Source organism: Molothrus aeneus, chromosome 4, assembly GCF_037042795.1.
Source record: "Molothrus aeneus isolate 106 chromosome 4, BPBGC_Maene_1.0, whole genome shotgun sequence".
Lineage (NCBI taxonomy): Eukaryota > Metazoa > Chordata > Aves > Passeriformes > Icteridae > Molothrus > Molothrus aeneus.
The window spans coordinates 27,000,673-27,028,163 of record NC_089649.1 but is presented as its reverse complement, the minus strand read 5'-3'; positions in this window follow the sequence as shown (position 1 = coordinate 27,028,163).

Below are 27,491 nucleotides of genomic sequence, written 5' to 3'. Positions count from 1 at the left end.
GATAAGGCTTTGAAATGGTGGTAAGTAAGCTAAGGATAAATCAGCAGATGTTGGCAGTTTCAGGAGCAGAAACTATTAACTGTGCATTAGGAGTGGTTTATATTCATTAACAGAGTTTATACTATGGAGCTGTGTGGTTAGCCATCACTTTCCCCTCTAATTTTTGGCCTTACTGCAGAAGCAGTGATCTTAGCTGTGGCCTTTCTTCACCTATAAAGGAAGGGGAAAGCTGGAGGAGGGTGAGTAAGTGTCTTTTGGAGTGATGTCAGGGGAAACTTAATCATCTTCAGATTGGTGCCTGTTATGTCAGTCTGTAAGTAATTAGGAGAGACCCCACTTGCCATGCAGGATAGCTTTGGAGTGCCTGCTCCCCACCCCTGAGGAGAGCCAGCGTGGGGCCCAACTGATGAACAGCTACCCTCCTGGATCTTTCTCTGAAGTTCAGATCACAATAAAGAAAATATTTGGGAAGGCAAGGGGGAAGAGCCCACCCCTGTAACATCTCTGTGAGGCAAAGAGGCTGTCAAAGAACACTGTGCAGCTATTCAGGAAGTCATATATTTTAGGCAACTTGGTCTCAATATTAAGCTGAAACAATACTGAAATTTTCAATAAGTGACTTCTAAAAGAGCCATGTCACACTATGCAGAAAGAAGAATATGCAACAAACTGGGTAGAGAGGCTCAATTTCCTTTCCTGCATAAAACCTATTTTTTTCTTTGATTATTATAAAAAATGGATATGTGTGAGAAAGAAAAAGGGATATTTGGTCAATATTCTCCGAATTGCTTTGCTCCCTGTATGGTTCTTTTATTAGATTTTCCAGTTACTGTAGTCCTTGAGACTTTTGCTCACTCAACAAGGAGCAACTGCCACGTACTGAAACAAATGTAAGCATATTTATATCTCTCTGACTTTCTCCAAGATGTTCAGGCTTTTCTTCAATTCTTGCCTATTGAAGAGATTCATAAATCAAAGGAAGTAAGATACTCAGTGGAACCTTCCTGAGTGGTTGGAAATCTCTAGGTGAATGCATATGGGACTGAAGCATTTGGGGAAACAAATTTCTGAAGCTGTGGCTGTTGAACTGAAATGGAATGTTGAAGGTGAGCATTCATGCTTAACTCTGATGTCAGTGTTCAGTATCTCAGTAGCAACAATTCTTTCCAAATCATCCCTTTAGGGCCATTTGGCAACACTGACATAAACTTTTAAGAGCCCAGCTATGCTTCAGCAAAAGTCAATGGGGGCAGAGATCCACTATCCACTTTCTGTGTGATTAATAAGTATTGATGCAAATCCATGAAAACAGGGTTGAGAGTAATTCTAACCAAGGAGGTTATGCACCTAATTACTTCTGAGATAAAAGGGGAATTATGTATCTTTGTTGCTTTATGCTCTTTTGAGGATCTGACAAGATCTTTTCTTGTATCTGTGGGGATCGCAGTGTTTTTTGAAAATCTTTGAATTAAGTTCTTCAAACAATGGAAGGCTTATAGGAGCTCCCACAAATATTTAGGGACACTATGTCCTGCCACACACACAGGAGTCTTAGCTTGAATGTGCTTCACTGCTTTTGCAAATATGATGGGAATGAAGAAAATGAGTGAATCCTTTAGTGACAGAAACCACCCCTGGCAAGCCTTGCTCTTCTTTAGAGCCAAAGAAAATTAAAATCATAGACAAGTAAGTCTATGTGTATCTATAAACAGTTAGGCTGCTTGGATCCCACCATGCAGGGAGAGGCAGGAAGCTGACAAACATGAATGATTTAGTGAGGATGGAGTTGTTCAATTTTATACAGAGGGCAAAGGGGAAGACAAAAACTACTACTTGAACATGACTCAATTTTAACCTAAAGTGAGTCTTGAATGCACTCCCATTGACGTCAGTGAGTGTTTTATCATTGGCTTCCTGGGGAGCAAGATAGTGTCTCCTCTGTAAACAAGAGAAATGTGAAGGTTTTTTCTCCTCTCTGTTTATAAGGTTTATTTGTGGTCCTTACCATAGCAGTCTGAGCACCTACACTAATGTGACTGGAGTCATTCCTGTGCTATGCCTGTGAGTCAGATGTGGTGGTCTGCTACTTCAGAGGATGGGAAGTGAGAGGCAGAAAGTTTGTGATGCTGTCTCCAGTAGATTGCACAGAAGGAGTCTGGCTGGCTCTGCTTGCCTTTTTGCGAATTGGAATTGGCAGACTACTGTAGTTATCCTCAGTAGAATTTAAATGTGAAAGCTGAACTTAGAGGTGAGAAGCCCTGAATATTTTCTGCGGTTAACTCTGGACTGCTTGCTTCATTGCTTAACTGTTGACTTCATCGCTTAAAGAACTCAAAGCTCCCACTCACTCCAGCAGAACCAGGATTTCTCCCTAAAGATTTCATTCAAAGCCCATTGAAAGAGATTTTTGGTCTGTTCAATTAAATGTGGGTCCAAAACCCTCAGTTCATTCATCAATTGGATGCCTTGCTTGTGCTGAGGTTGACGTTTGCTTCAGCTCTTTTCCAGCATATTTTAGATTGAAAGGCAGTCTGTACCTTGACCTCTCTTTGAGGCATCAAATTAAGGCAATTGAGACCGAGTGGCTTGGATAGTGGAGTGAGAATTGGAAGACCTTGGCTTTGGTTTTAGGTTTTACTGCCTCTTTTAGACTTAGGGAGAAGTTAACTTCTGTTTGTTTTCCCTCCTGTAAACACTGCAAGTGTCAACCTCATTGAAGTAAGTGTTGTTTTGGTGGCATTTTCTTTCTCCCTAATAATTTATTTTTATTGTGATCTCCTCAGTAGGAAAGGACACTTGGATCGTTTCAAGTTCAAATTCTTATAAAGCATTTAACAGGACTAGAAATCATAGTCTCAACTATTTCTTTGCTAAAGGTTGTTGAAGTTTGCATTCAGAGGAGATTTAGACCACAGAAGTAATAGTTTTATGTGCTCTGTGGAGTTCCAAGTTGTAAGAGACAAAGCCATAATGTGACTACATCAGCATTTTTTGGTTTGCATAAAGTCAAAAAAACCACAAGGGTCACTCTTTTTTGTGACTTTTCACATATTGACTTCTTAGGGAAACCAGTAACTTGCAAACACTTGAAAATGGCCAGAAAAGAGGAACGAACTACTATGGAAAATAAAGACCATGATTTTGTTTGGTTACTAGATGGGAAGTCTCTATCCAATATTCTTATATTGGCTGAAGGGTCTATAATTTTTTATTTATTTGCTATGTTTAATACCTTGGAAAGCATCGTGACAAAACTTAGAGTTCATTTAATGTATGCTTGGACAGAGTGCAGACATGACATTGCTTTACAGCTTCTTTGTGTATATCTTGATGTGAAACACTTATGACCTTTATTTACAGCTCCTTCTTATTTGGTGTTCCAGACTTGTAATTCAATTTATATGCATCTGAATCATAAAGTACTACTCACGACTGTTCATTTCTTCTTGCCCAGTTTTTCTTTTGCCAGGAAATGTCATTGTTGAAAAGCCTTTGCCAAACCCTGGTAGCTGCAGAGAAGCTGCTTGGGTTGCTTGAAGAAATCTCTGGTATAAAAGTGACTTGGTGGGCACTTTTTGTGTACATGAGGTGGTTTTAGCTGCAGTAATGTTTTCCTTGGGAACTAAAAGTATTTGAAAATGGTACAGCTGATATTCTTAGCTACTTGACTTTTTTTTTTTTTTGGTAAGAAATGGGTGCAGAATGAAGGCGTTATAAATTCATTGCTCTTTTATATGGGCTTTGACTGCTTTACAGTCCACATGGGGCAGTAAAAAATGATAGAGTATCAAGTTAGAAAAAAGGTGTTAAGACAAAATATCCAGTTGCTGTCCAGCCCCTCCATGAAGGAAATATTGTGACTTTCCATCTGAATTTTCAGCTACTATAGGCTATCAAGGATGTGATGCAAGTGTAAATTTATGAAAGACTTTGAAGCATCAAACAACAGACACCCTTGCGTCTCCCACTAAAGTTACCAATTTTACCAGAGAACCATTTGGTTGATTCCTCTAAAAATTCTTTTTCTTTTAACACCAGAAAGCAGCCTCACCTATCCTACTCCTGATTTTTTTTAACATGTTGGGCAATTAATGTCTTAATTGAAAGAAGACATTACACAGAATTCATCTGTTTTTTAGATTATATGCACATAATTTATAACATATGCTGAATTCATAACAGTTATGAGTGAACACTTTCAACTCTTAAAAGCATTTGACACTTAAATTAACAGTGTCTCCACCGTAATCCTGCCTTACCCACAATATTAGATGTTTTGCTTACAAAATGCATACTCTGTTTAAGACAGAGACACCATCTGTGGTCTAATCTAGGTGAAGCAACTTTTTATATAAGAAATTAGTTTATTAACATAGATTTTAATTATATGAAAGGAAAATATCTAGATATTAGTCTACATTCCTCAAGAAAAGCAATTTTTTCTGTTTTGATACTGATATCATATTTACTGAAAAATGGAACAATTCCACCAGAATCAGTAGAAGAAACTTAGTGTCAGCTTGGTGTAAAACTCATGCTGGACCTTAACTGTTAAAATTCAAATATTTCATCCAAAACCAGAGGATACTTTTAAGAGCAATTTATTTAAGTTATGTGCAGTGAGGTAAGACTCAAGTGCTTCCCTTTTTTTGAAAAGTGAAAATTGTATAATAAATGTTAGAAACACACTTCTTTGAGTGGTAATTATTCCCATAATAAACATGCAAAAAATGTGAAATGTACCCTTCAATAAACATTCCTTGGTAAAACAATGAAAACTCACTATCGAAATCCTAAGTGAACAGCAATGTTGTCATTGTCACCTGCATCTTCACAAGGAACAGAAGAGGGGGAACTCCCTAGCAAAGGTGGCTGGTTCCTGAAAACTGCTTGAGAAAGATGAGCGGTCAAACAAAATGAAGGAAACTTGCAAAGACACTGGGTACAGATGTTCATGGTGTGGATTAGACATTGTTCATAGTTCTCATTCCTTGCCTTTGAGACTGAGTGAGAGTTGGTCTCTTGAAAGCTCTATATATCACTGCAAACACTCAGGGGTAAACCTCACTATAACTAGGAAGGAAATTCTGCAGATGAATGTTTTGGCTGGGTGCCTTATGAAGAAGTAGCTGAAATATTGGTCTACAGAACTTCCTCTCCTCAGCTTTGTTCAACCTGTTAAAGTCCCTGCTCAGATAATACCCAACCCACAATTCACTGAAATTAGATCTGGAAATCTGGTAGTTCTGTTTGACTTGGAGGATGGAAAGGTTTAAAGAGTTGAGGTAAATGGAGTATCCTGTTGGCTAAGAAAAAGTAGTTTTCCACAATGAAGAGCAAATTTGGATTTTTTAAAGGAAGTCAGGAGCACTTACAAAAAGTTGTTTTAAAAAAGTAGTGTGAAAGTAACAACTGAGGGCTCACCCAGTCATAAGGCAGAACCTAGGAAGAACGGATAAATTTTCTGTTTAGTTTTCTACTTGCTTTCCTTCATCTGACTTAGTTGAGAGTTAATGCAAAACCTCAGAAAAGAAAATGCTCCAAAATTTCCATGAAAATGTTGTGACATTGTAAGGTTACTTTTTTCCCCGAAAGAGAGAGAAGTTTACTAAATAGCATGTGGATGGAATAGTAGTGACCATGGGGACTATTCCTTGCTCCCAGCTTTGACAGGGTGCATCATCACTGTTGTTATGATTGCTTGGTTTCTGAAAGGTCAGATAAAGAGATTAGGGATAGGAATGAAGATGGCTGGTAATATTCAGAGGTTAACTGAAAGGATCATACCATTTCCTTAACTGTTAGAAAAATTATTAGTATGGAATGCTTTTCAAAGGAGCCTCCCTTCCTGTATGGTATTTAGCCCAAGCCTCCTCCACATTATCTATTAATACTTTAAATCTAAGCCTCATCCCCATTATCTATTAATAGCTTATCTTTAAATCCGGTGAATACCAAGCTCATTATTTTACTGCACACTCAATCTGAAAGATAAAGGACAAAGGGAAATGAGGAGAAAGCCTCCACAAACCAACCAAAAGAAAAAAAAAAAGAAAATAAAGGAAAAAAAAATCCACCAGGACTGCGGTTACAAGAATATTTGCAAAGGTCTTAATAACTTCACTGACATAAAGCATTCTCTCTGCACTCGCTGCAGGTGCAGCATTCCAGCTCCCTGGAGAAGCTTGTCTTTAAGTCTTTTCTCCTTGAGTCTTTCCACTCAAGTGAGAGGTGGGAGGCGCAGCTTGAAAGTGCGTTCCCCTAAGATTCCTCCCCAAAGGTACCAAAAATATTATGGCTCCAAGTTTGTCAGATGTTTTCCTTGGGTTTTTCCTTAGGAAGTTTACAGTAAGGTAGGACACTTGCTGTTACATGCAATAGCAATGTATCAGAAGGTACGTGAAATGTAATGGAGAGAGGAAGGAAATGAAGGAAGATTTGAGCTGCCACCCTGAATAACTGATGGAGCAGTCAGCTGATTTCCCTCTATAGAAACAGGGTTTTCTGCAGGAGAGGGACCATTTGTCTCTATAAACTCTGACCTTCTAAACTTCCTAAATGAGCTGAACATAACCAGATCATGACACTCTCCTGTGGATCTTCTCTTTTCTATCCTTTTTTTTGTTCCTTCCCACCCACCTGGTATATCAGAAAATAATGAACTCTTCCTTCTCTATCAAAGGACATGGGCATGGAAGAACTGGTGAAAAGGAGTAATAGATCTTACAAGAATTCAGAGTTCTTATGGTGTCTTGTTAATGACAAGTTTTTCCCCTGATTATTCTATGTATATCACAACAGTAGCCCTTTTGGTAAAGAATTTTTACAGTGAATTTTCTTGCCTTTTCACCTGTAATAAGAATAGAGAACAGAAAATATTTTTTTTTGCTGTAGTAAGAGATACTGATTTTTTTTGCAGAGGCTTCCTGAAACAGTTAGAAATAAATGGAGACAGATAGGACAGAAAATTTCCTGTAACCTTTGATCATTGCAGGCACAAGGAGATAAAAAGATGCTTAATAATTGATCTACTAAATAGCAAGTTGCACATGAGACATGTCCCATCTTTATAAAAGCTCTGGTGTTTGGTGGTTAGACTTTAGAAAGGCATTTTCCTCCTCTCCCTGGTCTGATTGATGCTGACACTCTTGCCATTGGCAACTTTCTTAAGCTACAGAAAGGAGTTTAGCCTTGAAGTAAATCTTCATTGCCCCATGAGCAGCAGCCTTTCTCTTTTCCATAGCTAGAGGGTTTTGCTACCATTTTGTGATATCTAAACTTGGAAAACAAGCTATTTTGAACCCTTCAGCTAAAAATCTTTAGGATTCTAAGGGGTTTTTATACTAATTCTTAAAGATTGCTGGAAAATAAATGCAAACAATTATAAAAGTACTTGAGGCAGAGTTGTTAGGAGCTCCAAATAGACAACCTTTGCATTAAACTGCAGCTGGGATGGATTTCACTCAAGTGTGGAAATATCAGATGAGGATAATCTTTCATTGGACTATTAATCATTTGCCTGCTTTCCTGTGTCATAGACTGCAACACCTCATTTGTTTCTACTCACTTAGCTTATCCCTGCCAGGATACACACACTCTGTATCTGCTACCCAGTATGCATTAAGTGGCATTAGGACTTCTTTTGAACAGTGACAAGGAGTGAAGAGGTGAAAAGTTAAGTAGTTATTGAGCACTGATGTCCCTGGAAAACAGGATAGTGAGCACAGCTCACCATGAGCCTTATCCAGCAAAAGCTGTGTGTGGCCTTGTGAGCTACTTACATCCCTGGAGGCTGCAGATGCAGGTTCCCCAGCCAGACACTCAGCACAGTGAGGTTGGGCTGCTGCATAGCCAAGCCTCCCCCTCTGCTCACCCTGGCTCTGCTGCCTAACTTAGAGCTGCCTGAATTTGTGCTTGCTGTCACTTTCCAGCTTCAGGCTGATAGGAATAGGTTTTAAACCACTGCCAACCTGAGTAATCTGGTTTTCTTCTCTGCTTCCAGCCTTGTTTTTGTTTGTTTAGTTGTTTTGGGTTTTTTTCCTGGTATATGGATAGCTCTACACAGCAGATGCTCTGAAAATATTTTTCACATGGCATTCCAAAGGGTGTGTTTCCCATCTTTAGAGTAAGCTGGAGACAAGGATGATAGGACTTCAGGATGCTGCAACAGAGGCTCCAGGTCTTGCCGACCATCAGAGCATGTGTGCCATACCCCCAGCTCCCAAGTCATCACAGCCCTGAAGACCATGCTGCTGGATAATCTGTGCTGCTGCCAGCTAGGTGAAGTTATTACAGCAGGATATTCTATAATCATCCTTCTATTTATCTGTATATGCAGGGGAAAATAATGTTCAAGAGATACACAGCACGCTATCTTGTGATTTTGACATTACTTCCTTATTATTAGTGCCATTTCATTTCTAAATTTCAGGTCCTTCTTCAAAGAGCTGCAATATTTTCAACAAACTTCAAAGAATTTTGCAGAGATAAAATATCTGTAGAAGTTTTCATAGCATAGACAATAAGAGAAAGCAGCCATTATCTTCCCAAGCTGAAGCAGACATTTTGAATAAACTGATGCTAGAATGCTGAGCTGTTTCCAAAGCTAAAGAAAAACCCAAATAACCCAACAAAAAAAATTAGGTGTTTGCAAAGTGGAGTGAAATACATGGCTTGTGTCTATGTAGCCTGTGTTCTTCTGTGTACCTAAATAAGATTTTCTTTTTCAGGAGAAGTGAGGGGGAAGTCACTTCATTCATACTACATATGACTCTTCCTGCCAATATATTCCTTCTTTATATGGACTTTTCTTGCACAATTGACAACCCTGTAAACTACACATCCCGACTTTTTCAGGCTTTTAATTCTTACAGTAAATGTTAATGCTTTGCATTTTTATCCCTTTATGCCAATGATATAAATTATATAATATTCCATGTATCTGGAAACCTGTCCTTCAATTTCTGCCCTGAAACTGTCATTGCTGGCACTTTTAGAGCAGAGTAGAAGTTTATGGTAAGTTTTATGTGTGACTTTTGAGGCACAGGGCCGGAGCATAATTTTCTGGATGTCTTTAATAAGGATGTAATACAGAGAAAAGCAAGTTAATTTTCTAAAAATAAAAGCCAAAGTAGGTTTTAAACTTAATTCTTGTCTCAGTGAGGTCTAGGCACTGTAGCAAGTGACTGATTTCTCCAGCTGCTAGAATCTGTCTGCCACTAGTCCCACGTCTGCTCCCTGCATTGTATCTCAGGCACTTCTTACCTGTTGCATGTGATCACCACCGGCAGCTCAGCCCAGCTCCTGACAGAGAGCACCTGGGTCTGGTGGTGTTCTTACCTGCCTGACTCATGAACTTGCTCCCAAGAGTTAATCTCGACACCTTGTGCTCTGACCAGCGCTGGTTTGGCTCCTTTGTTGCTGGTAAAACAAAGAGGAAGAGCAGCTAATGCCTATTCCTGAGCCAGGCACTGGCAGAGGTTGTTGGTGACTTCTTTGCCCTTCCTTGGCCAGTGAGGACCTCCAAGGCTGTGTTCCCCTCTTTACCATGCCAGAACAGTGGAAATCTGGGAAGTTACATGTCTATGTCAGGAGGTGTCTGACCACAAACACGTGAGCCTTTAGAAAGGCTGTCAGGAGCATTGTGTTTTCAGTTTTTTGTGCCAGCACAGTCTTCATATCTGATATTATTGAGTAAACCTTTTAATGCATGGGGAGCTACGGGCTAAAGAAGTGCCTGTGCACTTGTATATCCTCAAAAAGTCCAAAAAAAAGGATTCTCCACTCAATAGAGTCCGAAACAAGGTGCTTGCCTAGGAAAGAAAATTTAAAGTGACAACTTATTTTTCATTTTTATGGTTGACATGTGGAAGTTTCATTGCAACACTTAAAAAACCCCATTGTTCTGAAGTCACACAGGTATCCTTTCCAAAAATATCTCTTACTGACATTAATACTTCTACCCACATTTTTGGAGTCTCAAGACACTTCTGTTATTTATTAATTAATGTTGTACTGGGATGTGATGCTTCTTCTGTATCTCCCTGGCTTTCCTCCTCCCTAGGTTCATGTAAATCTTGATGTTTTGTAACTGGGGAGAATTAAATCTGCTATTGAAATGGGCTTCCATCCATCCCTAAGAGTGCCATAAAAGTTTAATGTCTTTGTTATTTAGTGTGCTGTGTAAGTTAGGAATAATTGTCTGTTTTTCACAACACTGGACAATTTCTTTAGTTCTGTAGGGCTCCTACTCCCTACAGAGTTCCCATGTCCCCTAAATAAACTGGTGCTGTCTTGTGGCTACAAAACTATTCTTCTGGAGACAGACAGTTTCAGAAAGTACACAGTATGTGTGGTTAATATTCATGGCACATACTTCATTTATAATTTATCATTAACTTACTCAGTTTAATTTCTTCCCAGCAGGTCTGTAACACACCAGTGTAATCCAGTTTCTTTCCCCTACAGCTCAGACCATCTGGAATACTCTTGCCACATGTCTTCACCTCAGCTACACTTTCCCATTTCTTAAAACATGTAAATAAATAGTATCAGATACTAAGTCCTAACATTAGATACCCAATAAAAACGGCTCAGATTTCAGAGTGAAGGGAGCTCCTGAAGCTGTGACAGAAATCCATCACTGCCATGATGGTCAGCAATCAGTGAAGAAGAAAGCTGCACATTTTGTGCCCTGGAGTGACAAGTCCTAAACATGGCTTAGCTTTATGCTCCTCTGTGTTGAACATTTCCATTAGTATGTTAGTGAGCTTTGAAACACATCATCCACTCATCCACATCGAAAGTGCATTGTTGTGCTCTGTGGGGCAGCCTGCAGCATGTTAGTGGGGTTTCCTTTGGCTGCAGCTAAACAAAAAATTACATTCCAAACTGATAGTGGGCATTTGGCTCCAAGGACCAGACTGCTGGGCACCAGAAGCTGCTGAATATCCAACAGTGAGGCTATCTCATCTTCACCACCAGTTGCTTCTCTTTATGGATGTATTTCTACCATGCTGCACCATTGCTTAGTCTATGTTCTTAATCCTACTAGTTCATACCCTATGAAGACCTTTTGGTGTTTTGAACATTGACGAAAACTTGGAGGAAAATATTTAACCCTTATCTTGTTCATCTAGCTAAAATAATTCATGTTGGTACCAGTGTTTAAAGCACTACAATGTTCACTTCAGAGCACATTATTATTTAGCACACCTTACCTGTTTTTTCTGTCAGCAGGACTAATGCCCTCTAGGGCACTGGGTTTCTCCTCAGCTGGTAAACATTGGTTTGATGACAATGTTGTAAAGACTTCTGTTTTTCTGGTGAAAGGATTAGTCCTCACATTTGGCAGTGGACCTAGAATTAAAAAAGATTTGTCAGAAACATGTTATGAAGGATAAACATATTTAGGCTTTGGCTTAGCAAAGTCTGTGACAGGTGCTGTACTTTTTCACCATCTGTAAATCATATATGGTTATATAATTATGTGTTTTGAGAAATAGTCTTCCTCTAGACTATTTGACAATTAAATTTGGTTCTTCAAGGTCTTTCTTGCTACAAATGCATAAATCCTACTAGGAATTCATGCCACCACACCTGTGCTTGTTCAAGACCCATCAAAGACTGTTCTTTTCCTGTGCAGCTCACCCCGCTTGGGTCTCCTCCCAGCTTTCATGTTGCATAGATGTATTCCAGGTCTTTCCTCCTCTGGTTTCCAGAACAAAAGGTTCATGTTGTTAGAAGTGTTGTAGTGGACCTGAAAAGGCACAATCACAGGGTTTCCTCAAGATGAAAGAAAAACTCGTTTGGATGCGTTTGGGAATTCTGTTATAATATTGGCCAGGTGATTTCATTCTTGAACTTCTGAAATATACCCTAGACTCTCCTTCAACAGCTAGTAACAGTATTCTTAACTTGCACCTCACTACCTTTTGTTTCCTCCCTCTGGCTATAACTTTGTCAGTACAGTATCTTTATTTTAGGGCTGGATTTGCACATGTGGAATTTTATTGGACAATGACAATTGGGGGCACGCTTTGAAACATCTCTGTGTTTCTCGTAAAAATAGAGGCAAAAATAGGAGTTTCTGTAAGTGGGAAAATGAGATTTTTGCTCTCCTACCTAGTTGGAAGTAACAAAAAGGGGCTTTTAATTAAAATTTTGGCATGACTGTTCAAGTGTACCGTATTTAAGCATAAAATATGACATGTTGCAAAGGTACAGAAGAAAACTGCTGGGAGCCTATTTTCAGAGGATATATCAGCCAACATAAGCATGGTAATGCTTCAGGGATGCCTGAATTATGGACCTTGGAGTAGCTGGTATTTAACAAGAACCTTTAGCACAAGTTTTGTTTCAAATTATTCTCAGCCTAATTGAACAGGGGAAGGAGGTTGTCCCAGGGAGTCACCACACATCGTTGTGTGAAGACACCCAAATGTTCTCATTTACACAACACTTCTTAGCTGGAGCAGGGGGAAAGAGTGCTAGAGCAGCTATGGAAACTTGGGTGGGACACAGCATTAAGAGGAACAATCTAATGGTGTTGATGGTACACAAACAGAGGAGAAAACTGATGTCCTACAAATGCCAAGTTATAGCCAGAGGAGGTCCTCAGAGACTGGTAAGAATAGTTGGGACAGCATAAGGAAGAGCTATACTGGAGTTGCTTCTTCTCAGGTTTCAGCCTGTTAGTAATGCTGTGTGTTGCCTCAGTCTGCAGAGGAAAGCATGACCCTTTGCAAGGGGGATCAGGGCTGTTTTTTAGAGGGAGAGCTGTGGATGCAGCTGGAAGAGGAAATACGAAGTATGGTTACTGGCTGCTCATCACATCCTTCCTCCCAGAGGTTTTCACTTTTTCACAGCTGCCAGCTAAGTTGGTCATGGGGCTGACCCCACACCTGGTTAAGCAAAAAGGATCTAGGCTAGGTTAATTAGTTCAAATTGTGTGTCTTTGGTAATCTGTCTCATGTTGATTGGAAGTAGCTGGAGAATTCTCCTACAGGCTGACCAGTGGGAGGATAACTTCTAGCAGCAGCAGATTGTAGGAGACTGTAAACTCTGCAGGTGCAGTGCTGCTAAGAAAACAAGTAATTTGATGGACCAAAACTGCATCCATGTTTATAGACAAAGTAAAGGAGATAGGCAATAAGTTACTGAGGTGGTCAGGACAAGAGTGGGTAAGAAAATATCATTACAGGAGGAAAATAGAGGTTAGAATTGGGGAAAATAACACATATTATGTAAGTGCAAGATTTTGATGTGTCCCCTGCAGGGGGACAGCTCCTGAGAACTGTGAGAATTGTGGTGTGACTCTTGTGACTTACTGTAGATGTGTGCATATAATATATATGTATATTTTTATGAACTTGGTATGCTAATGTTGTCTATATTAGCATAACAATTGGAAACACTTAGGGACTTAATTGGAAACGCAATAAGATTTAGCTCCTGTCATCACTGAAAGTCCAACTTTCAGGCTGAATTCTCAGCATCTGACTGTGGTTAGAAGTTTCATTACTGTCTACCTGCTCCCCTTGCTGGTTATGGGAAGATGTTTCTCACTCTTAACCTGGCCTGCAAAGCCACCCCAGGTCCTAAAAAAGCATCCAAAGTAATCTGACACCTACCTAGTCATGGCTGTTCAAGTCCTAATTATCTTCCAAATATAAGGAGTCACAGGAAAGGAGAGCCAGCACTGCTTTGCTCCATGTGCACATCTTGGTGGGTTTGAATCATCATCATGCATCACATGGGAGACGAGCAGAGAACTGAATGAACCTTTTCTTTTCTCTAAAGTTATGCATCTTTTGCAAACTTTTAATCAGTTCTTACTCTGTGATTTCCCCCCTCCAAAAAACTTATGGATTAATGTGACCTATTGTATTTATTCTCATTGGACCCTTTTACAAGGAAAGTTATTAAGAGGAAGAACTCAAACTCAGTCCAATTTACCATGTGTCTGGAGGCTTAACCAAAGCTTTTATTACATGAAAGAATGGAGGAAATTAGGAACAGGACCTTCAGAATACCAAATGCCAGTACAATTTTTTTTCTTGATTTTCCCTCTGACTAATTTGCTCTGTCAGGAATTTGAAAACAATTAGGCACTAAAAAGAAAAAAGAGTGAAATACCTAACTCTTGTGTGCATGCTAAATATTTCCATACTGTATTGCAGGCCTTTTCTGAACTGTAAAATAAAAATCATTAGAAATGGTTAACATGAACTCTAGTGGTTCTTCTGGAAAAATACTTTCCTCAGTTATTTAAAAGCATGACTAGAGTCTCATAGATAACAACAGGGAGGGTTATAAACGCTACGGAGGGATCTCAATTAGATGATATTACTCAGAAGAATATGAGTTTTGAAAATAAATATTTGTTTGGGCAACTTTTTCCAAAGACAAAAGATGGTGAGAAACATTTTTTGAGACCTAGGATATTTTCTTTTGTAAGATAATCAAGAGTAAGTTAAATTAGATGGAAGAGCAGGTAACCTCTTTGTTACTAATTATCTGGTTTATTGGATAGTGATGTGATTTTGCTCCAACTCCCATCCTATTTTTTGCCAACCATGCCTTATACAATCTAAACATCTGCACCTACTTTGATCATAGCAGAAAGATTGTGGACTTAATTTAATGTAATGGTAATTGTAGAGAATTTCTGCACGGATAATAATGAGAGCTGGTAGAAGAACAGACTGCATCTTATCCAAGAGTTAAAAAGATGCAGTCTGTTTGAATGCCTCTGCTTTTAAGTTTGATGAAGTATGTGAAAAATCTCATTTCCAGCAAGATTTTAATTACATCATGGAAATCTGCCTCTTTGTATCAAGTTCCAGCTCGATATGGAAAACAAAAGAGCCTGGGAGCTGCCAGCATAGTCCTGACTGATGTTAGGAAGCAGCAAGTTTAAATTCTCATGTAACCTTGTGTTTATTCCTTTACTGCAAGAGCAACCAAGTATTTCTGTGAAGACATAGATACCCCTCTTCTAAATAAACCATAGTGGCCTCTGATGCAACAGAACGTTTCCTACATGAAGTCTTTTTCTGCTGCTGTTTTCTGGAATGCTTTTGTGGATGTGTGGCCTTTGGGGCAAAAGGAAATGTCAGGAGTTCACCTGTCAACAAAATTTTCTTTTTCTCTCTGCATTAACTAAACATAGCAAGTACCCTTGACGCAACTATGATGCGTCATCTTTTGTGGCTTAGAAGTGTTGGTTCTTTGGCCTTTGCCTGTTAATTGGGAGAATTATTACTCTTCTCTTTTGCCTGGATACAGCCTGCTGTTGGCAGACATAGTGGGTTGTAGGTTTCCTGTGAAAAAATCTGGGAAAAGCAGGCAAGACTACACATTGCCTCAGCTGGCAACATAACTAGAGAAAACATAATGTGATGGTAAGGCTTCCTACAGTTCTACAAACTCTTAACTTTAAGTTATGGACTGAGAAGATGCCCTGAATAGATGGTGCAATACGAAATGAGACTGAGACCTGCATCACCACAAGGGTCACCATGGGGACCCAGTCTCTTTGCTGGGTTAGCTGTCTCTGTTGTAACAAGAGTCTTTGTGTCTGAGCGTGGTGGCATCCTGGTGGTGATGCCTCATGGCATGTGTGTCTAAAAGTAAACAATCTTCATCTAAATGCGGATAGTAAAAGGAAGACTGGCAGTTCTTAACTGACTGCTAACTTGTACATTTTTCATTTAATGTCCAGTAACATTTTGATTGCTGTTTTGGTGACTGGTTTATAGATCTTTATCAACCCAAAAGGTTGAACTGAGAGCAGTGGTTACTCATTGCTGACTCAAAAGCAGAGGCCTCCTTACAAATTTTCCCACTCTCCTCTTTTCCATGTATGGTGATGAGGACTGCCTTTTGAAATTTAAACTGTAGGCAATAGTAGCCTCTGTGTATATCAGATTGATCTGTTTTTTTAAAAGATGAAGATAAATGGTTAAAAAATGCAATAGGACCAAGAATCAAGGAAGTCTGTTATGGAGCCATAGTGCTTCTTAGCTCATGAACTTAGGCATTACTGGTTTTCAGCTGTTAAAGTGCCTGTGTTTTGTGGAAAGAAAAAAAACATGTCATCTTGAGTACTTGCACATCTGACTGATCAAAATATACTGCTGACTTTGCAATCCACTTCCAATATCTTTTTCAAAATTTCCAAAGAAAAAGTGCAGACAATGTTATCCACAAACACTTGCTATTTTTATGGTCTATAATGCTCCAGATTAAGATGATTTAAAATTCTTGGGAAAAGGTTTTAATTGTTGTGGCTTCTACAATAATGATATTTATTGCATGAATTCCAAGATTTGACTCTTAAAAGCTTTTAGAACCTTGCCAAATCACCATGGAAAAAAAGAAAAAGATTTCTAACCATCTAACTACATCAGTGACAACTGACAACTATGGGTCAAAGAAGAGAGGGACACCTGGGATCAATTATTAATGTCTGAATTTGATTTTAATTGTCTTTGCATGTGAGTGTGGATTAATTTCTTTGTCTTCTGACAGATGTTTTCATTGGCTGCTAAACAACACAGCTCTGATTTATGAAAGGTCATAACAAATTGTTGCAAAGAGTTTGCAAGATGTTTCTGCAGCTAATTGAATCAAAAATTATTCTCCTTCCTCAAGGTATGTCTGGGAAAGGTGTGTGACATTTCAGCTTTAAAAATGTATTAGTATACTGAGTCCAGTAGTGTGCCTTGTGAAAACCTCCCTACTTCTCACTTGGCTTAATTGTGTACATGATGTGAATTGATGTGTCAGCCCAATAAAGGGATACAAAGAGATAAGGCAGAACTCACAGGAGCCAGAAGTCTTCCTGAGTGGTTGGGTATAGAACTGCATTCAACTGGCACAATTTTACTGAGCATCATCACCAGTATTTTTTTTAAATGGCCAAAGGAGACCAAATAGTGTATGCCAACGAGGATGAATTTTGGAATTTTTTTTTTAAATCCACTCTGATATGTGTCTCAAGAACAGGGAGTGTTGTGTGTGTTCCAACCTGTAGGGAGGAAAATGTGTTTTCTGTGGAATTCTTGTAAGTAGCAAAAATATTTCTTTTCCTCCCAGTTCTGCATGATGGATGACTCTTGCACATTTTGCTCCTTTCTCTAAAGATTCTTCATTTCCATCAATACATTTACTGGTTAAAACTCACCAGGAGAACCCAGGAGAGTGAATTGCATGATTAACATCTGCCCTTTTTTTTCCAAGTTGACATGGACTACTAATGAAGTACTATAAATTTATTCTCATTAACTCAGTGTCTCTCAAAGCTTTTGCTTTGTCCACACACACAAAAGAAAGAAATGTAGATGAAGGCTTAATAAATTTCTACAATGGTCTGAAATAATCACAGCCTGATTGCAAAGGACCCTAGTCATTATCTAAAATACCCATCCTGTTCCACAAATCAGTACATAAATAAATACTTTTTTTTCTTGGTAGAAAGCTATCAGCAGCTCCTACTAAATTATTTGTCATGTAGGTTGCTTGTTTTGTTTAAAGAATATTTGCTGGCTCAAGCAAATTAGGAATAAGTTTTTTAATTTCTTCACTGCATTTTCTATTTTAAATATTTCCTTGAGAGCTTCCACAAAGGAATATATTAATTATTTCAAATTTTCCTTTAGGAGTTTTCTAAAACATATTGTTTGTTTTCCTCAGCAGGCAAAGTTCAGTTCTTTACCTTGCACTAAAATAAAATGTAAGTCATTGACATGATACTGTACTTTTCAAAAATGGAATAGTTGTGCCAAGTATAGGAAGGAGAGACAGAAATCTCCTGAATCTGAATTCACCAACTGGAAAATAAACTGTTTCTGAATAGCTCTGATGGAGAAACAATCCTTAAAAATGGAAAATAGTCTTTGTTCTTTTATTGCATTTAGTTTACAAGATGAACAAGAACCAAGAGGGCAAATAGCAACTCTTAAGCGATTCCATTTGCTTTATGTTTATAGTTCCACAAAAAAATACAAATCCCTTCCTTTGGGAGGATTTATAGAACCTCTTACTATCCCTAGAGCAGCTATATTATACAGGATCTTACCCTTTCTTGGCAAAAGTTGCTGTGCCTTAGTCCAACAGTAAAACAAAGGGTAAAAGAAAAAATGAGCAATTTCTACAGAATTTGATTTTCATTTAATAAACTCTTACTCTAAAAACACCCTCCAGTGTTTAGAACTCCTACTCCAAAATCATAACTAAAAGTCATGTTAGATATCAGTTTCCACTGTTGATCTATATTTTCCATTTATTCAATAAAATTACTAATGAATTCAGGGTTTTATTCTTAACTAACACATTATTATTATTATTATTATTATTATTATTATTATTATTATTATTATTATTATTATTAATAATAATAATAATAATAATAATAATAATAATAATAATAATAATAATAATAATAATAATAATAATATAATTGCACGAATTCCACTATTTTGGGACTTTTAAATTGGCAGCACTTGATGTGTGGTGTAAAATCCTGGCAAACCTCCTTTGACTCAGGGAGCAGGGTCTCAGTTTTGAGGTGCTAGGTCTGGCCAGGTTCTCTTGCTGAAACAACTTCACAGGTGCTGTGGGGGATGCCTGCCCACCCCGCTCGAAGGGGACTCGGAGGGTGGAAAGCTGAATAATGATCAGCAGCTCCATGCAAAGCAAAGGTGATGCAAAAAGCCTTGGGTGGGGGGTGTGGCTGACCTCTCCCTTTCAGGCTGTGACATTTGTAGGGATGTGTAGCCTTGGGGAACTCATGGAGCCCTTTCAGCTGTAGCTCGGTGTGCCGGAAACAGCATTATTTCTTTAGCGTTGATTACAACTGGAGCTGGCCGGGAGGCCGGTGGCTTTCCTTAGGTGCAGATCTTATAGCTGTGATCCATCTGTGTGATACCTTCAGACAAGATAACTCCATGTAGAACATAACCATAAACCTCCCCAAATATGAGCGGGCAGCAGTATAGTTTATGAGCACCATATGTTAATGGTGCTCTGTGATATATGTCATCTGCCTGGGCTTTGAGTGCTGGGTGAGCTGGTGACCTGCATCGACGTGAAATCCATCACATTTAAAACATTTTTGAGGCTGTAAGGGTGAAAAAAACACTGATGTCAATGGTTTTTACTCCTGTAAATATCATGTTCTTTGAACTGATGCCTATTAAATTCTCTGACTTTTCTGAAACACTCCTGCTCCCTCCCCAAGAAAGAATTAACCTGAATTTGATGAACCAGTGAGCATGCTACTCTTAGGAAATTGTTGCATCCCAGTTACAGACAGGTTCCTCGAATTCCCACAAATTTGTCACATTCAAGAACCTACAATAGGCAAAAAACCTCAACTTCTATTCAGAGACAAGAAATTATCATTAGTATAATTAAAATCTTAATTTTCCAGTCAAAGGGTTATTATTTGTCCAGTTACAATAATAGTGGCATTTATACATAAAAGTAAATGCAGGTAAAATGAGGCATACACACATTTTCTAGTATGTATAGAATTATGTAAGTTTTATGTATCTTTCTTTTAAGTTATACTTTCCACTGGCACTCTGGGTCTAGAGGTCAGTATTTTCAATCTTGGCAGAAGTGCTAGTTTCGGGAGAGTTGTTTTCATCCTGAGTATTCCAAACACATCCTTGGGAGAACTCTTTCCCCTTCACTTTAGGATCTGCTTGCAGGTATTTTTGCATGGTTGGCACTTATCTCATTCTGGTTTGTAGTTCCACAAAGCATTTGAATTTATTCTATATGGTGATTTTGACATGTGTTTGACACTTGTTCTTTGCTCTCTTGGTTACCCCTGGCTCGTTTCACCCAGCTCCCAAGGACCCATCCCTCTCCTGGCTAGTCACTGATCACTGGTTGCCAGCAGCTTATAACCCTGGGACCTCCAGGGTAATCCTAAGTCCCCACAAACAAGGCTAAGCTTCTGTCCTATGCCCCCCCCCCCCATTACTTTTTTGGTTTAGGATCCCAAGCAGGACTTGGTGTTGCCATTTACTACCTCACAAAGGGAGCCTCAAGCCATGCAGTTAAGCAAAGCTTATGTGTATCTTCAGATGTGGAAGTGTAAGGAAGTGAGGGTCATCTCAGTGCAGAAGGGTTTCTGCTACCAAAAGTTTTAGAAAACACAGTGTTTGGTCTGTTTCAGTTACAGGACTGTGGTTTAGCAGGGAATAGACCAAATACTAAAGAACAGCTGGTTTCAGAAGTTTTTCAAGACTGTCTTCAGCATGCCTTGCTGCCACCCAGTGCTTCTTAGAGTGCCTTCTCTTTGTGTTTTCTGTAGAAGACAATAGCAGGTCTGTGATCTGCTGATATTTCCTCCCACCTGGGGGAGGAGAGTGGTCCCCACAAATCCTGTTCCACTAGTTAGACCAAAAAGTGTGCTTTGCTTCAGTAAAACACTTTAGCCAAAGGAATCACCAAGGGGAAAGTGAGACTTTCAAAAGCAATGCAGTATTATTGCATTTCTTTTCCATTTTATTATATCTTGAATGAAATACTGATTTCATGGAAAATTTGCTTAATATTTATAGAAAACCTTCTCCTTGAAGTGGCTTGTCCACCATCTCTCTTGAGGGGAAAAATCTGAAAATTAATTGACCTTGTTGGTTAGGATAATCTCTGCAGCAATGTTTCCACTGGTTTAATCAATCTGGTTTCCAGCACAGCTTCAGCCAGAATGTGGTTAGCCTGCAGTTAGTGCAGCTGCTGTTTGAGAACAGCAATACGAAAGGTTTTTTAGTATTTAGAAGACCAATTTGATAGTTTGGACCCCAGGCTAAAAGCTCTTGTTCTAGTGCAGTTTTCCAAAGTGCCTCTTTTCCCTGTCTCTAAAATGCTTGCTACAGTACTTCCTCTTTTTAATAAACAATGTTTCGTGAGTAACAATAAAATTATTAAATATGCTGAAAATTTCAATGGGAGACGAAATCATAAAATATATTTGATTGGAAAGTTTTTTTTTTTCTGGGCCAAAATCCCACCCAATTTTTTATTAACTCAGCAGTCTCTTTTTCCTTTTTTTTTTCCTCCCTCAACCAATCATTTCATCATTACTGTAATGATCAAACTTGGACCAACTACGAAGAACCTATTACGACAGCGAAGTTATAAAAATTTCAGAAACCCAGGACCTGGAATTCATCGCCACTAAATTATAACTCTTTCAAGAAATACTTTGAGATACATGGGAACTGATGAGACTGCTCTTTAAAGAATAAAATCAAAGATGATGAGTTCTATAGGCAGTATTGAGCTAGTTGTCAGTAATTAGCTTCAGATGAGATTGTTGTCTTTAATGTTTCTTGACTATTCTTGGATGACTTGGAACACACGATGAAAGTGTAATTACAGCCTTTGATATTTTGGTGGATGTCTCAATGCATCCTGGAAGTACTCCAACAGGTTGTTTGGCCAAGTGGTTTGTGGGGTAGCTAGTCCTATACAAATAAATAAAGAAAGAGAAAATTTTTTAATTGTTCATATAATAAATGGTCTCCTCACATACATTTTATGATGTGGTATTTTAAGTGCATCTAAGCAAAAGTCAATCTAATGAAAGAACAAATGCTTTTTGTCTTTTATGTGGATTGTGTTACTTGTATGCTTATTGTGTTTTTTAAAGTTCAGGCTTTTTGATGCTAATTATTAAAACAATGAGTTCAGTGTGTCTGGAGTGGAGGAAAATGAGCAGTTTAAAGAATACAGTCTGTGGAAGTGGATTCTGATAGGATGCGGGCTGGTTTTGTGCTGGTGTAGCTACTGCCACTCAGATTACGTCTGTTCAATTGCCAATCAGGGCACTAATATTTCTTTTTTTGAAATTATATGTAATTTCAGACAGATTTTTTACAGTTTAGTGGAACGCAATTCTAAAATAAAATGTTGAATTTAAGGGTACTCATCATTTGGGATTTCTCTGTTAGATTTACATTAAATTAGGCTTCAAGTAGAATATAAATTTGGAAGTGTAGACTAGGCCTAGTAAGCTGTAGAAAGAGACAAAAAATATTTTAGAAACTGGGAAAAATTGTAACAGATAGAAACACAAGTAACTATATACCTGCTGGCAGAAAGGAGCAGGGAGAATTATCTCAGATTTTCTTTCCTATGAAGGCAGGGAAGAGATAAGGAATGGCTCTCTGGGTGAGCTACCTTAGAACAGCATCAGAATATCTGGGAGGTAGATGTGCCCACTAAAACATCAAGTGGGCAACCATCATCTTCTTATGAAGGGCAACTTCAGCTTTTTGGGGGCCAGCAGATGAAGATCTGGAGATCCCCCTCAAACTTATTTTTCATTGGGTGCAGTAAGTTGCAGTAAACCCACTGGATGCCAACAGATTGCACCAGTTTTCTGGAGACCTTTGCCCATGGCATGTTTCCCTTTGCTGTGCTGGATGTCTGGAGAGGAGGGCAGGGAGAAGGCTGTCTGCAGTCAGCTGTTTCAGGGATTTTATGGGTACCCTTCCTGAAAAACCTGGGAATAAAAAAACACATGTTTACATGTTGCTTTACCTTTGCCTGCTGCACCTTTCCCCTCTTCTCACCTTACTGAAATAATAGTCAGGCGCTGAACTAATGTATTTTATCAGGTTCATGTAATGGGAATGTCTGCTCCTTATTGCAATAGGCAACCTTGTGATAAATCCCTTGACAATGCTGTTAGTATTAGAGAATCATGACTTGTGCTGCAAAGGATTTCAAAGATCATCTAACACTCCTGCCATGGCTATGGACAGGTTTCACTAAATTGGGTTGCTCAAAGCCCAGTCCAGCCTAGCCTTGAACACTTCCAGCCAGGGATGGGGCACCCACAGCTTCTCTGGTCAACCTGTTCCTGTGTCTCACCACCCTCAAAGTGAAGAATTCCTTCCTATTTGCTAATCTAAACCTATTTTCCTTCAGTTTAAAGCCACTCACCCTTTGTGCCCTACCACCACATGCCCTTCTAAATAGCTCCTTTCCAACTTTTCTATGTGATGAGTTAACTCCAGCCGGATGCCACGTGCCCACCAAAGCCTCTCTCTCTCTTCCCTCCTCAACTGGACAGGGGAAAGAAAATACAACAAAAGGCTGGTGAGTTAAGGACAGGGACAGGTCACTCACCAATTACCATCATGGGCAAAACAGACCTGACATGGGATTTCATGTGATCTTAAACTCAGCACATGAGCAAGTCTTTCAGTATTAACAAGCAAAATGACTTTCTGTATGAAAATGTAGATTTAGTCTAATAAATTATCTGTGTGTTCAAACCATACCTGGTTAATTCAACTCACCAGCCATAAGTAAAATAAATTAAAACTAAAACTCCCCTCCCTGCCCTTAAGTGAAAATCCAAAGCCTTCTCCTGCTGTTCCTTCTCCTACCTTCTCTAAGACCGATTTTTCAGCTAAGTTTTAAATACAATATTTTGGAAGATCTGTGTATAGTAAGTGAAAATTCTAAAATCAGTTTTCTTAGGGTTGATCTTTGTTAGCTATTTCAAATTATCATTATCTCAAACATATTCCTGATCTGAAGTTTTTTGTCTGTGGGTGACTGATGAATGTAAAAACATTCTGGTGAGATGCAGAGGAAAGAATGAGGGAGAGCAATCTACAGGTCAATTTTTAATGTAGAAACTGCATCACTGAAACATATATTGAATATCATTTCTATATGAAGAGACTTGCAAAGCTCTATAAGACTTCTGTGGTGTGATTTTAAGCACTTTATTTCATTCAGCATGGGGAGTGAGGTGAACAAAGAAATTAGTAATTGTAACATTTTTGGAAACATTCAGTTAATGAAAAGAGGTAACCTTTTTTGTACAGTTTGGCTCAGTATGCTTATTGGATTTTTTTTAAATGGAATTGTCTAACTGAGGATAAATGTGTGCTATTGTATTTTTATTTGCTCATAATATTACTCTTTCCATACACATTAAACTAGTTGTTTGAGTGCACAAGTGCCAATGAACAAGAGGCCTCAAATCTCAAATAAATAATAAAATCAAAGAGACAATGCAATTTAAAAACAATGCCTTAACTGAACACTTACAGAATAAATAATAATTGAATTCACAGGAAAAAGAAAGAATCTTACAGTAGGTGCATGCATCAAGATTACATTTGTCTTTTTATGGGACTTGGGGTGTCTCACAAATGACTATGTTTTATCTTAGCAATATATATAGTGGTATCTGTGCTGGATGCCTTTCATTTTTTCTTGCCTCTTGGTCTGGAAAATGATAAATTATGCCCCCTCTGGTATGAATCCTATTTGTGTGTATTTGGCATAACACAAGAATCTTAGAAATGAGCGAACATTTCTCTGACATCTGGAACATGTCTGAATTATCACCAATAACATTCTCACTACAAATGGCTGAACAAGAGAGCAAGGCACTGTGTCAAATTTAGTCAAAATCCTTCTGCCATTAAATGAACAACAGCCAAAATACTGAAGTTATGCAGTTCCTAAAGCTCTGTTTAAAAACAAAACAACCAACAAATTCAGAATAGTGGCTAGATTTTGGCTATGATTTGGCTTGATTTTACATTGGTTTCAAGAAAGCCTTATCCCCCTTACTTAAGCCCATACATAACAGATTATGTGTTCTATAACAGCGGCAGCATTTATACTCTGGTATATATTCTGGTTTGTATTCTGCTAAAGGTGCCTGAGATGTGATGGCTGTGCTTAGTTGAAATCATTCAGTCCACGAACTTACTTAGCATCTGAAAAATATTCCCCTCTCAAGACGCCCAGCCCATGCTGAGCGTTTCTGCTGCCCTGGGAGCAGGTGGCCAGCACATTGGTGCAAAATGTCCAGCCACGCTGCTGGCTTCCATTAGGATCCATTCAGAGCTGACTCATCTGTTACCATGGAGCTCTTGTCAACCTGGCTGCTTTCAACCCAGAAGTGTTAATGTGCATTTACCGCAGTGCAGTTGTCAGTCATTCACACCAACACCCTCATGGCAAGGGTTTGCTCTGCAGGGCTAGCAGTGCTGCCGAGGGGATGGGACTGCCTCTTGCAACCTGCAAAACTGAGGACCACAGTTTTATTTTGTGTATCTGTTCCTTTTGTTTTCCATGGACTGAGCAACAATTTACCACCCAGGAAGATGAAGGGGTATATCCCATGCCTGCTGTGTTTGGATACCAGCATAAAGATGATATGGTCTGTGGTGAAGTCTTGTGGTTTAGGAAACTGTACCGCCTATTTTATTTTTCCAGCAGGGTGAATCAAAGAAATAAATAGAAAATGAGTGATTTTTTTTAAAACTTCATTCTTCATAACCAAGGTTGTACTCAAAGTATTTCATGAGTATGCCCCAATACTATGCCCTTCATCCCATCCCCTGTGTGATTTGTTGCTCTGTCCTATTTTTAAGGAGCAGAGATATTGGGGGCCAGTTGTTTTTGTGGACTTTAAAATATTCTCTGGAAGCCTTTTTACTCCTGCTAGAACTCTGTCTTTCTAGTGTAGATTTGTCACAGCTGTTTGTGGCACAGCATCAACTGCTACTCAGACCCTGAGTTGAAAGTACGTCCTTCTGCAGCTCAAAGGCAAATTAGTGCATCAACTTAATTCTTATGGGATTGAGGGCTTGATTACTGTGCTCCTGCCACAGAAGTGATTTAATATCTTTTGGGTCTGTGTGGACCAGGGTTGATGGAAGGTCAAATCCCAGCTCACTGAGAAACATGCAAGTTTTCATTCTGTTTTTCTCCCAGTTTAGGCTCTGGTGACACTGATGCAATCCTCACCTTTTATTTCCCTTTCCTGTTCCCCACTTCTGGCTCTTGTAGCTTTGTCTAGACTACAGATATGGATGGTGTGGGAATAACGGGCAAGTGTGTATGTGTGTGCATGCACACACGCTTTTTGTGTCTTGTAAACTTTGTGTTACCTATGTGAAGTACTCCTGCCTGAAGGAACAGCTTTAAATCAAAACAGGCTGTGAGAGGGAAACAACAGGAAATGAAAGAATGGCTAAGATAAGGTATTCAGCTGCAGCAACTGGCTTAATAAAAGTGTTGCTGGTACCTCTCTTCATACGTGTCTTGCCTCGCTCATCAGAGCTGGAGCAATGTGGCAGCTACAAACCCATTTTAAAATGGATTTAGGAGAGAGAGTTGCACAGTGAAAGAAATGTTCCCTGAGAAAGTATCCTCACCTACTGAACCACTGAGAAACACCACAGCCCATGGCTGCCTGCTGTGCCTTTATGCCCAGATATCATTTTTGCTTCTGCTCATCATGGAGTTGAGATGGGAGTCACTTACTACAGGCAAACTAAAAGGACTTGTGAGCCATCACTGTGTGCTCTGTACTGCTGCAGGGGTTGTTGAGAGTGCAGGCTTTGCCTACTGATGCACCAGACTTATTCATCTGTTGAAAGCAATCAGCAGTGTTTCTGCCGGCTTCCAAGGTCTGCCTGTAGCCCTGGTTTCATTCCTATGACGCCTTTCCTTTACTGGCTCCATGAGAAGCAGCATTCAGATTTTTTTTTCTTGTTTGATCATTTGCACACACGCACACACAGAAAATATTGTTTTCTCACCGTTTTGCTTGAATTGTGTCTGCCATGGTTATGTCCCTGTAGGTCTGGGTCTCATAAATACAGAGGGCGAGATAATCTAGTGATTCCCAATTAAACAAACAAGCCACATTCAAACCCAGAATTTTTAGCCATTTGTACTTACATTGGGGCATGAACTTTAATGTACTTTCACAGGAACATATAACTTTCTTAAGCCTCTGCATTTCTGCTGGAAAGGAAAAATGCATTTCTTCAGCTGGCTTTGTCTTCTGCATTGTGTGCAAGGGTGGGAAAACCCAAATGCTGCTAACACAAAACATTCCCTGCACACTCACTTGTTCCCCTGGCAGCAGGATGAGAGAGGGAATGAATTGCATGTGATTGGCATTAGTCACACTGGTGGCTGTGTCCTACTGGAAGGTACATGGATCTGAAGAGACCATTAGAGGCCTCCTCACAGAGCAGGGCTGCTCACCCAAAAATATGAGGAACCTCTCACTGCCTCATCTAAGAGAAACAGTACTAGAACTAAACTGGTAACTGTGGAGTAAATAGGACTAATAGGCAAAACTAGAAGTGTTTCTAAGTCTGACGAGGTGCTACTTCTGCATTTCCCTTAGTCTCCTGTACCACCTCTCCTGTTCCCCTCTCAGTAGAGCAACTCTCCTTCTAGAGACTCTTCATTGTTTTTCTTTAGCTTGCCTCACTCTTTGGGTCTGCTTCATCCCAATGTAAATTATTTTGTTTTAACTGCCCTCTCTGGTTTTTCTGCAGAGCTCTGCTTTCTGTCCAGAGCCATTTTTACTGTTTGGAGAATGCCTTGCACAGTGGGGTCCTCCCTAGTGATGGGGCTCCAGGGCTCAGTGGTAATGAAAAGAATAAAGGCATGATTCTCCATCATCATTTACT